General features: G+C 37.5%; 1 long non-coding RNA gene across 1 annotated transcript; it reads right to left on the reverse strand.

Moving 5' to 3' along the window:
* Positions 1-4,112: 4,112 nt before the first annotated feature.
* Positions 4,113-10,678, reverse strand: LOC142848953 (uncharacterized). Its single transcript, XR_012910498.1, has 4 exons — positions 10,614-10,678; positions 9,414-9,452; positions 6,025-6,058; positions 4,113-4,165 (listed from the first exon to the last, which is right to left on the reverse strand). It is a non-coding gene; the product is annotated as an uncharacterized LOC142848953 (long non-coding RNA).
* Positions 10,679-12,358: the final 1,680 nt, after the last annotated feature.

Raw genomic sequence — 12,358 nt, forward strand, 5'->3', positions numbered from 1 at the left:
GCGGACAATGAGGGCTGATGAGAAGCCAAGGACAATGGCATGGGGTTTTGATCCTACTTCATGTTCTGGCTTTGTGGGAGCCTAGCCAGTTTGGATGTTCACCTTCCTAGACCTGGACGGAGGGGAGGAGGACCTTGGACTTCCCACAGGGCAGGGAACCCTGACTGCTCTTTGGACTGGAGAGGGAGGGGGTGAGGAGTGGGGGGAGGAGAAGAGGAGTGGGAGGAGGGGGAGGGAAATGGGAGGCTGGGAGGAGGCAGAAACTTTTTTTTTCTCAATAAAAAATTATTTAAAAAAAGACACTAGTTTCTCTCCAGCACATTTTTTAATGCTGTAGTAACTGATAGTCACTCTTGTGCTCAATGTAATTAGTACCCCGATTCCACTTGTCATGTCATCATCTGCTCCTAGAGCATCACAGAACCCCTCTCTCTCAGGTTACTTTGTGGGCTCTCAATGCACGTGATGCTATCTCTCACAAGGTTTGTTTGTGGACCATAGAATAGATTCCTGCTTCTGCTAGCACTCCGACAAGATATCATGGCCTAGGATATGCTCAAGCTGTCTCTTAAGTCCATTCATGAGTGAATCTTGAAACCACAATCAGCCTGTTTCTATGCCAAATGAGCATTGCTATTAACTTAATGAGATAAAAATATGAACAAACAGCAATAAAACTCAGTGGATAATTTCAGGTTATTAGCTTGAGACAGTTTAGAATTCCTAGTAGAAAGGAACATGGTTTTTACAAGGTGTGTCTTTGAACAGTTGTAGATACTGTAAATTATGAATCTGCACTTTGGACATTAACTGTGATGCATTTTGGACCTTTTAACTTGGAGTAATTTATTAATAAATCATTAGTAATAAGCAATTTACTAATGTGTATCAAATGTTTTATGATACATGTTCCCACAAATGATAACACAATTGTCCTCTATTATGGAAGTAATCAATTAAGATGAGCACAGAACTAGCTTGACATACCACCTTTAATTTTCTGCCAAATCAGTGTCTGAGATAGCAGATCACTGACAGAAGGGGCCTTCTACTCTATGTTCATGTCCTACTGATGGGGAAGACAAAGCCCCTTTTATAGACACATAAAGAGTAACCATGCCACAGTTTGGCTCTCTACATCCAGATAATCTACTGAGATCCAGAGACTTAATTACTGTAGAAAACAGCTCACATGAATGGACAAGTGATGGATGGAGCACTGTGGTAGGAGGAAGGCATGGGACCTTCCACCATCTATAAAAGGGTCCTACACAGAACAAAAGGACCTCTGCATGTGGAGATGCTGTCAAAGGAAGAAAGTAATTTGTTGGCTTCTTGTAATACTGTGTGATAATGCAGAGAGATCCCAAATCCTGTCAGCTCTCAGAAAGACAAATGCGATGAAGATCTAGTTCACTAGCTGATTTCAGAAGGAAAGTGAAAAGGCAAGGAGTGTCAGATGGACATAGTGAGTGTGGTTATCATCAGTAGGCTCATTTTCCAAAATGCAGAATTGGTACTTGGGAAATGATGGTTGAGTATACACTTCATATCCATGATCTAAAAACAACAGTATTTCTGGCTAAAATACATTGATAATACTATGGGGATTGTAAGACAAAGCAAAAATTGAGTGTAAAAATCAGTATCTATCTGAGAATACAACCAATAATTGGCTTGTTATCTTGGAATTTCCTTAGGATTATTTTATTCTTAGAACTTACCTGCAAAAAGGCTTCTTATCAGTATTGTAATGTATTTCTAAAAAAAAATCAAAATGAATTTGTTACAATGCTAGATAAATATAACATATAAAATGATTAGATACATAGTATCCATTTTTGAGACTAATCTAGACTATTCCAGAGTAAATACTCTTTCGTAGGAAATTTGTTCATGTAGAATTAATCCTTTTTGTTTATTTCAAGTCAAACAAGACTTAAACTTATCAAGCATAATACCTAAAAACAAACACTTACCTGTGATTCCCAAGACAGCCAGAACTACATAACAATAAAACTGTGTCTCACAAACATAAAAATAAAACTGTGTCTTCTGCTAGCACTCGGACAAAATTGAAAATTGAAAAAAAAAATCCATAGGCCTATACACATTTTTGTTCTTCACGGAAACGAAGAACCTTGTTGGACCTTTTAGTTAAAATTGTTCATTTTATCAGGCAAATTCCTAACACTGGGACTATATGTATGGCTTCTGTCTTTTGTATCAGGGTATAACCTAACAGAAAGAAAGAGGGACAAAGACTTTTATATAACAGCTCAAGGGAGGGCAGGCAACAAGCTTCCTCTCCTCATCCCCTTTGAGGGAAGAATATCCTTAGTTCCATCTGTGTTCCCAGACTTATATGCAGCTTAAAGGATGCTCATGATAGCAGCCATCATCTCCCCTGAAATGAATTACTGGAAAGATCCCTCCCTTGGTAGTAATAACCCCAAGCTCGACCTCAGGTGCAAGAACATCAGAGAAGCAGCTGTGAGACTGGAGCAGCAAATTCCATGGGCTTCCTTCTGACATAGGATCATTGTACATGTTTACATATGTAAACAATAAACTCACTGACTCCTTCACTGTACACTTGCAGTTTGCTTTTAGAAATGAAACAGGCAGTTGTAGCTCACACCTTTAATCCCAGTGCTTGGAAACAGAGGCAGGAGGCTCGATGGGAGTTCAAGGCAAGCTTGTGTAGAGAATACATTAAAGGGCAGGCTCCAAATCTACATACAGAAAAACCCTGTCTCAACAAAACTAAAATAAACATAAACCTACCAAAAAGGAAATGAAATGTTTATTCATTTTTTGTGTTGTTTAAAGTCAAGGAAACTCATTGTGCCTTTTTAGCATTCCCCCATGTCTCAGGACAGCCACTTGAGCCACCAACTAGTGGACTGGGATTGCTGCTCAGTGGGAAAGCCTATGCTTATTATGCAGGAGGCCTCAGTCAGTTCTCACCACCACAAATGCCATGAACAGAAAACTTCATAATAAATTGACACAAAGCTGTCTCCATTACAATAATATTGACTCTCTTCATCTTACCTCTTGAGGAAGAGGGTTTTGGATGCACTACCTAGTGTGGTTGCCACTGGCAACTTAGGTATAAAAGACACTGGGATGACAGTTACTGAAAGTAAATACTACGTGGTGTTCCTGCCACTGCCACAAAGTCTCTCCAGACTCAATGGAGAAGCAGACAATTCTTTGAAATACAGAATGATGTCATTTTCTACACTCTGCTTTTTCTTTCAATTTTTATTCTTGAATCATGCTTTGAAGCATGGAAATGATATACACCCTTACCATGTTCTATTTAATAAAAACAGAAGGCAGAGATAATGGGTAGGGTGCTTGCCTAGAATGCTCACAAAGCCTTATGTTCAACCTCTAGCACTTCAGAGAAAAGAAAGAGAAAGAAAGAAAGAAAGAAAGAAAGAAAGAAAGAAAGAAGAGAGGGAGGGAGGGAGGAATTTAGGGATGAGTGGAGGAAACGAGGGGAGGCAGGGACCAAGAGAAAGGAAGAAAGAAAAGGAAAACATATAGGGATTGAGAAGTCTCCCTAAAATCAATGCATTCACTGTAAAAGAAACACTTCCACCCTAAAGTAGGAGATTTCTAAAGAATACAATTATGCAGTATGTCAAAACTTTCCAAACTGAGAACTTTCACAGATATTTAAGAACTCAGATGATTTAATTACATCATAAGGTAGGAAACTGGTTAATGAAAATAATTGATTAAGGTTTTTGTGGCATAATTTCATTTTAGTGGCAGTGAGATGTGTAGCAATATGCAGTACAAAATACAAGGCATTTGTCATAAACTCAAGGAGAATCTGGATTTCTGACAATCCTATTTGCTGCAGTGTGACTATGGAAGACATGTGCTGTGTAAAGATGTTTTCTCATTTATTCAAAGGCTGTACAGATATCAGCATTAAAATGAAATAAGCAATGTTTTGACAAAAATACTTCACACTTGAAAGTGCTTTATTTATACTTGTTTTCCTTAACTCTTTTTTGGAATCTAAAATCTTTACTCTTCCTTATTTTCTTCAGGGAAGGTAGGACAGATGGAGTAATTCTTACCATCATTGAAGGTGACACACTTTTTCTTTCTCTGCTCCGGCTCTCTTGTTATTGTTCCTTCACTGTGACATATGTTGAAAGTGATCATCATTTAACTATCCATATAAAAACACTTAGCATGTCTCTAAATTTTTTATTTTTGAGTCCCTAACACATCTTACATTACATATTTACAAAAACATTTTTTGAAACAGGATCTCATTATGTATTTCAGCTAACTTTTAATACACTATATGTTTCATGTTTGTCTTGAAATAAAAGAGATCTATGCCTCTTGCCTCCCACATTCTGGGATTAAAGGCATGGGATAGAAGCCCAGCCAAATAATTCTGAATTCATTCTTCAACAGTCGGTGATGATTAATGACTGCTCTCCTTTCCACCTTTCCTCATGGAGAAGAACATAGAAAATTTAGCTCTTGATTAAAACAACACACACACACACACACACACACACACACACACACACATCCAAGCACACAAGACAGGGGAATGGCGGTTTTACCACATACTTTGTTCTGATGGTTGCAGTAACTGATTGTTTTGTGCTCTAAGTACTTAATGCTCCTATTTCATTTCTTCCCCTAAACCTAAAGCACCTTGTCCTGTTTTCTGTCAAGAAACTTTTTAGGCATTACATTTAGTCACTCACTCTCTCCCAAGAAATTGCTTTGGGAGCAACATCTTGATCTAAACATCAAACATCTAAAAATCTAAACATCAAGCTACCAACAATATCAGAATTCACCATATTTTGGTGATTTGAAGCTGCTTTATTGGAAGTCTGTGCACAAGTACATGATGAAATTCTTCCCCCCCCCCCTTTTTTTTGGTTTATTGAGACAGAGTTTCTCTATAGTTTTGAAGCCTGTCCTGGAACTGGTTCTTGTAAACCAGGCTTGCCTTGAACTTACAGATCTGCCTGCTTCTACTTTCCTGAGTGCTAGGATTAAAAGCATGCACCCAAACCACCTGGATCTATGATGATCCTCTTTATATTCAACAGCCATTACTTCCTGCACAAGTCTTGAGTATTTACAGGGCACTGCAGAGCAATAAAGCACCCTCAGCTTTACTCCATCTGAACTACAGCTAAGAGCTCCAAATTTCAGGGCTTCTGGTTGGTAAGCTCTGGACCAACCAGTTTGTTTTTCTAACTTCATCTACCTTGTGATTCACCATAGTTGGGGAACTCATTAAGGGAACTATTAACCTGCTGGACAGAAGCATGTCTATAAGGCCATTTTGAGGTGATCTTTAGCAAAGCCTTGGAGAGTTTTGAACCTTGCTATATTTTTCACACTCTTCACACAGACAACTCAGCCAAACAAATTAGTGAAAAAAATTAATGACTTGAAAATCGATCCTTTTACATATATGTGCAAAATATGGTATATGCTGTGTATTCCTATGTATGTGTGATTTAAGGTACATACATGCCAGTGTATAGGTGTGGTGATTGGAATATAGACTTGAGAGTTGACCCTAACCTTAAACATTAGTTTACTAGCTGGGTCTCTCACTCATGAATGCAAACCTCAGGCAAGCAATCCAGAAAATGTCAGGGATGCTCTGTCTCCACCTGCAATCTCACCATAAGCTCACCAGAATTTTAAAAGCGCACAAGACCAACAGGCCTCATATAGACCCTGGGAATCCATCTCCCATTTTCCCATATGCACAGCCAGTACTTTACCCGCTGAATCACCTCCACAGACAGGGAGTCCTATAGCATTTCATGCTGTATCAGAGGAATAATCAGTTATTTAAAACTATATGCTTCTCCATAGATAAATATTCAGCTTTGATTAGCATATAATCAAGAAGCTGAAACTGCTTTACACAGAAAAAAACATGGTGGCAGCTTCTGAACTTTATATTCTCTACATACTCAATGTATTTTAGAATCCAGACATTCTTACCTGAGTGAGATCTGATCTTTTTGTCTTCGACTAGCTATAAAGTAGAAAAACAAAATATGTTATAATCAATTGTAAAATATAAGAGCATTAAATGCCAAGGCCAATATTTTTTACTACATTTACTTTGTCCCCAAATGAGGCTAAAATTTAAAGTGAATATTGATTTATAGACAACAAATATATGGATAACAATTAATTGAGACTTCTTTGTACGTTTCAAATGAGACAAATTTTTCAAAAGTTACTACTTATAATAAATTGGTGTATAAAACACCTATGATCTTGAGCACTATAGACATCTTAACCAGAATCAGTATCACAAACTGAAGTATTACAGTAGTAGCACAGTGTTGCTGCTGTTGATTTTGTCTCTGGACTATTAGTGGTAGGAGAATTGTAAGTGAGCATACTCATCTTGTATAGAGGTGAAAAGAGTTTCTCTAAGGTTTAAGTTGACCTTATTCCATTGAAGATGAAAATTCCAGACACAAGGAAGCTAAGTCTATGGTGACTGCCCTTTGCAGCATAGAAAAATGAAAAACAAACAAACAAAAAAAAACCCCACAAGCATACCAAGGACAAAGGCCCCTGCAAAGAATTTCAAACTGATAGGTTGGCAAAGCTCCAGAGAGGGGTCAAGGTGTGTACTCTCCTCAAGTGCTTCTGAGGAAGATGCAGAAGCCCCTCAGTTCTAGCTTCTGGTCCCTCACAAATGGGCAGTGCAAAGAAATTCAGCATCAATAGCTATCACCTCCATGGTAAGAGCTATTGCAAAGCACCCTGCAGTAGTTATGCACACTGAACTGTATCTCTAGGGTAAGAAGCATGGAAGAAACGTGGGGACCAAGCAGCAATTCCATGGTAGTAGTACCTTACAAGAAACATCAGAGTTCCCACAGACAATGCCTCAAGCTCATAAAGCACACCCTCTGAAAAGGAATAAAGCAAATTCTTGTTTATTTTATTCACAGTATATAAACTGTAATATAACTTCCTTAGTATTGCCTATGGCTGAAGCAGAGTGTTGGTCCCACCAACAAATGGGTTGCCAATGAGGCTTAGCAGGTGGGAGACCTCCAACAACCCTCTTTACCACAACAAAAATCCAAGGTGGTGCCTGTTCACCTGCAAGCTCCGTGGAACTCTAAAACACAGATTGTTCCAATATTGAGGGCCCCCAAGTGCATGCAAGCTCCATTGAATTCTGAAATACAGCTTGCTCCAATACTGAGGAGACCTAAGAGACAGCCACAGCAATGATTGGACCAAGATGCCAAGACACTGCTGGCCTCATTTGATGGAAGAGATGGGTAGGTGCCTATGCAAGAATTCCTCCAACATCCTAAAAAAATAACATGGTAACATGAGAATCCAGTGGACACACAAAAGGAAGACTTGATCATCCTAACCCAGAAGTAGAAGAAAACGACTTTGAATGTAACTTTATAAAAATGATGAATACCTTTAAAGAGGAAGTGAAAAACTCCCTTAAAGAAATTGAAGAGAAGACAAACAAAGTTGGAAGAAATTAATAAATCCCTCAAAGAAACCCAAAAATATCCATGATAAAACAATCAAACAAGTGAAAGAAACAGTTGAAGACTTGAAGACTGAAATACATGTAATAAAGAAAACACAAACCAAGGGAATTGTGGATATGGAAAATCTGGGTAAATGAACAGGAACTACAGAGACAAGTATAACCAACGGAATATAAGAGATAGAAGAAAGAATCTCAGGTGCTGAACATACTATAAAGAAAATTTTCATTGGTCAAAGATAACATTAAATCCAAAAAATTCTTAACAAAAAACATTCAGGAAATCTGAGCCACCATGAAAAGGCCAAAACTAAGAATAATAGGAGTAGAAGAAGGAAAAGAACTCCAGCTCAAAGGCACAGAAAACATATTCAACAAAATTATAGAAGAAAACTTTCCCAACCTAAAGAAGGATATCCCTATGAAGATACAAGAAGCTTACAGAACACCAAATAGACTGGATCAAAAGAATAGCATCCCCTAGCCATATAATAATCAAAACAAAGAACATACAGAATAATGAAAGAATATTTAAAAGGTGCAAAGGAAAATGGTCAAGTAACATATAAAGGTAAGCCTATCAGAATTATGCCTGACTTCTCAATGGAAACCATAAAAGCCAGAAGGTCCTGGATAGATGTGTTTCAGACACTAAGAAACCATGGATAAAAGCCCAGGCTACTATACTCAACAAGGCTTTCACTCACCATCTATGGAGAAAGCAAGATACTCCATGACAAAAACAGATTTAAACAGTACATATCCAAAAACTCAGCCTTACAGAAAGTACTAGTAGGAAACTTCAACCCAATGAAGCTAACTATACCCACAATATCACAGAAATCAGGAAAACCCCTACCAGCATAACCCAAAGAAGGGAAAAACACAAACACCACTATTGAAAGAGAACCAGAGTTAACAGCCACTGGTCATTCATTTCGCTTAAATCAATCTACTCTTAGACACAGGCTAAGAGAATGGTTATGAAAACAGAATGCAGTCTTGTGCTATTTACAAGAAACACACTTCAACATCAAAGACAGACTCTACCTCAGAGTAAAGGGTTGGGAAAAGGCCTTCCAATCAAATGGACCTAAGAAACAAGCAGGTGTGGCTACCCTAATAAATAACAAAATTGATTTCAAACTAAAATCAATCAGAAGAGATGGAAAAGGACACTTTATACTCATGACAGGAACAATTCATCAAGATGCACCAAATATAAGAGCACCCACATACTAAAAGAAACAATACTAAACCTTAAATCATACATCAAGCCCCATGCACTAATAATAGGAGATTTCAACACTCCTCTCTCTCCAATGGACAGAACAACCAGACAGAAACTTAAGAGAAAAATAAGAGGACTAACAGATGTAATGAATCACATGGACTTAACAGATATCTATAGAACTCCCCCCCGCCCCCGCCAAAAGAAGAATATAACTTCTTCTTAGAACCTTGTGGAACCTTCTCTAAAATTGATCACATAATCAGTAACAAAGCAATCCCCCACAGTTACAAAAATTTGGAGTAAACCCCTGTGTCTTATCAGCTCACCATGGAGTAAAGTTAGAACTCAACAACAATACTACTCCCAGAAAACCTACAAACTCATGGAAACTGAACAGTCAACTACTGAACCACCCCTGTGTTGAAGAAGAAATAAAAAAAGAAACTAAAGTCTTACTTGAATTCAACAAAAATGAAGGCACAACATATCCAAACCTATGGGACACTAAGAGGAAAATTCATAGCACGAAGTGCCCACATAAAGAAAATGGAGAAAGTTCACATTAGTGACATAACAGCACACCTGAAAGCTCTAGAAAAAAAGAAGCAGACTCACCCAGAAGTAGTAGAAGACAGGAAATAATCAAACAGAGGGCTGAAATCAACAAAACAGAAACACAGAAAAGAATACAAAGAATCAATGACACAAAGAGCTGTTTCTTTGAAAAAAATCAACAAGATTGACAAACCATTATATAAACTAATCAAAAGATGGAGAGAGATCACCCAAATTAACAAAATCAGAAATGAAAAATAAGGACTTAACAATAGACATTGAGGAAATTCAGAGAATCATTAGGTCATACTACAAAACCTGTACTACACAATATTGGAAAATGTAAAAGAAATGAACAATTTTTTAGATAGATACCATATACTCAATGGACCAATCAGTGTTGTCGACTGTAGAACGATGCACTTTCTCTGCCTTCCTCCTATTGTGGCAAATTGCTCTGGAAATTATGTCTATCAGCATATAAACCAAGTATCATCATATCTTAAACTAATAAAACCAAAGGAAAAAGGTGCTGGTGGTATAGTCAATAGGGTGTGTCCTACCAGAGAATGTTTATAACAGCAGTGTTCTATCCCCTGAACTGCCTACAGGACTCAAAGTCCATTCATTTCTTTAAAATGTTAAGCAAGTCTATTATTTCTTAGGTCAAGATTTTTGTCAAGATTATTCAGATTAAATAACAGATAATTAAAGATAAACATAATACCATATGTGAATTGTCTACTATGTCTAAATTGGGAAATTATAGAAAGGAGCAAAATCCAGAAAAACTTATTAGCATTTAGTCCTCAAAAAACTTAAAGTAATTGAATACTGTATTTTTGGTTTTTTAAAATGATCATCTTATTGACATTGACATTGATGTATATAATAATATGTAGCATAAACACAATGTGGTTTTAATAAAAAATTCATTTATAACAAGCCAACTTGCTGTTACATGACCATAGAGGACACATACTGTGGACTAGTTAGAGATCTTTTTATTTATACAAAGATACCGTGTACATCAGAGGCTGACATTAAATAAACAAACGTTTCAGATGATATAGTTTCAGACTGACAATTTATCAGAAACTACTTCTTAAATAATTCTGAATGAAAGGACATTTGAAGGCAAATCAAAAGAAGATAGAATTACATTGCTATATTATTTCCTCTGTTCATATTTTTGAAAAAAAAAACAAGCTGTATTTGAAATTAGGGAGGGGGTAGTCAAGTATTCACCTTCACTCTTACCTCTCTTAATCAGGAAAGACTTCTTCAATAGGGATTTTAGCTGTCTTGCTGGTCTTACTGCACTGTGGCATATTTTAAAAAGTAATATTTTAATATTCGTATAAAAACATTTACCAAATATTTTCCTATAATACATTAGCGATTTACCATCAGCCATTAAATTGTCCTTCAATCCATTAATTAGGTTTGTTGACAATTTCCTTAACACTTTTTCTCATGTGAAAAAAAGAATTTAGTCCACTAAAAGCATAGAAACACACACACACACACACACACACACACACACACACACACGAAGAAAGAGACTAGTTTTTCCAAAGCACTTATTTAATGCTGTAGTAACTGATAGTCACTCTTGTGCTCAATGTAATTAGTACCCCGATTCCACTTGTCATGTCATCGTCTTCTCCTAGAGCATCACAGAACCCCTCTCTCTCAGGTTACTTTGTGGGCTCTCAATGCACATGATGCTATCTCTCACAAGGTTTGTTTGTGGACCATAGATAGCACTTCTGATAGCACTCTGACAAGATACAATGGCCTAGGATATGCTCAAGCTGTCTCTTAAGTCCATTCATGAGTGAATCTTGAAACCACAATCAGCCTGTTTCTATGCCAAATGAGCATTGCTATTAACTTAATGAGATAAAAATATGAACAAACAGCAATAAAACTCAGTGGATAATTTCAGGTTATTAGCTTGAGACAGTTTAGAATTCCTAGTAGAAAGGAACATGGTTTTTACAAGGTGTGTCTTTGAACAGTTGTAGATACTGTAAATTATGAATCTGCACTTTGGACATTAACTGTGATGCATTTTGGACCTTTTAACTTGGAGTAATTTATTAATAAATCATTAGTAATAAGCAATTTACTAATGTGTATCAAATGTTTTATGATACATGTTCCCACAAATGATAACACAATTGTCCTCTATTATGGAAGTAATCAATTAAGATGAGCACAGAACTAGCTTGACATACCACCTTTAATTTTCTGCCAAATCAGTGTCTGAGATAGCAGATCACTGACAGAAGGGGCCTTCTACTCTATGTTCATGTCCTACTGATGGGGAAGACAAAGCCCCTTTTATAGACACATAAAGAGTAACCACGCCACAGTTTGGCTCTCTACATCCAGATAATCTACTGAGATCCAGAGACTTCATTACTGTAGAAAACAGCTCATATGAATGGACAAGTGATGGATGAAGCACTGTGGTAGGAGGAAGGCATGGGATCTTCCACCATCTATAAAAGGGTCCTACACAGAACAAAAGGACCTCTGCATGTGGAGATGGTATCAAAGGAGGCAAACAATTTGTTGATTTCTTTTTTTAATTAATTAATTTATTTATTTATTAAAGATTTCTGCCTCCTCCCCACCACCGCCTCCCATTTCCCTCCCCCTTCCTCAATCAAGTCCCTCTCCCTCGTCAGCCCGAAGAGCAATCAGGGTTCCCTGCCCTGTGGGAAGTCCAAGGACCACCCATCTCCATCCATGTCTAGTAAGGTGAGCATCCAAACTGCCTAGGCTCCCACAAAGCCAGTATGCGCAGTAGGATAAAAAACCCATTGCCATTGTTCTTGAGTTCTCAGTAGTCCTCATTGTCCGCTATATTCAGTGAGTCCAGTTTTATCCCATGCTTTTTCAGACCCAGGCCAGCTGGCCTTGGTGAGTTCCCAATAGAACATTCTAGCCATAAATAAAGGACATTGAGCCTATAATTTGTGATCCTAGAGAAG

This window comes from Microtus pennsylvanicus, chromosome 4, assembly GCF_037038515.1.
Source record: "Microtus pennsylvanicus isolate mMicPen1 chromosome 4, mMicPen1.hap1, whole genome shotgun sequence".
NCBI classification, from domain to species: domain Eukaryota; kingdom Metazoa; phylum Chordata; class Mammalia; order Rodentia; family Cricetidae; genus Microtus; species Microtus pennsylvanicus.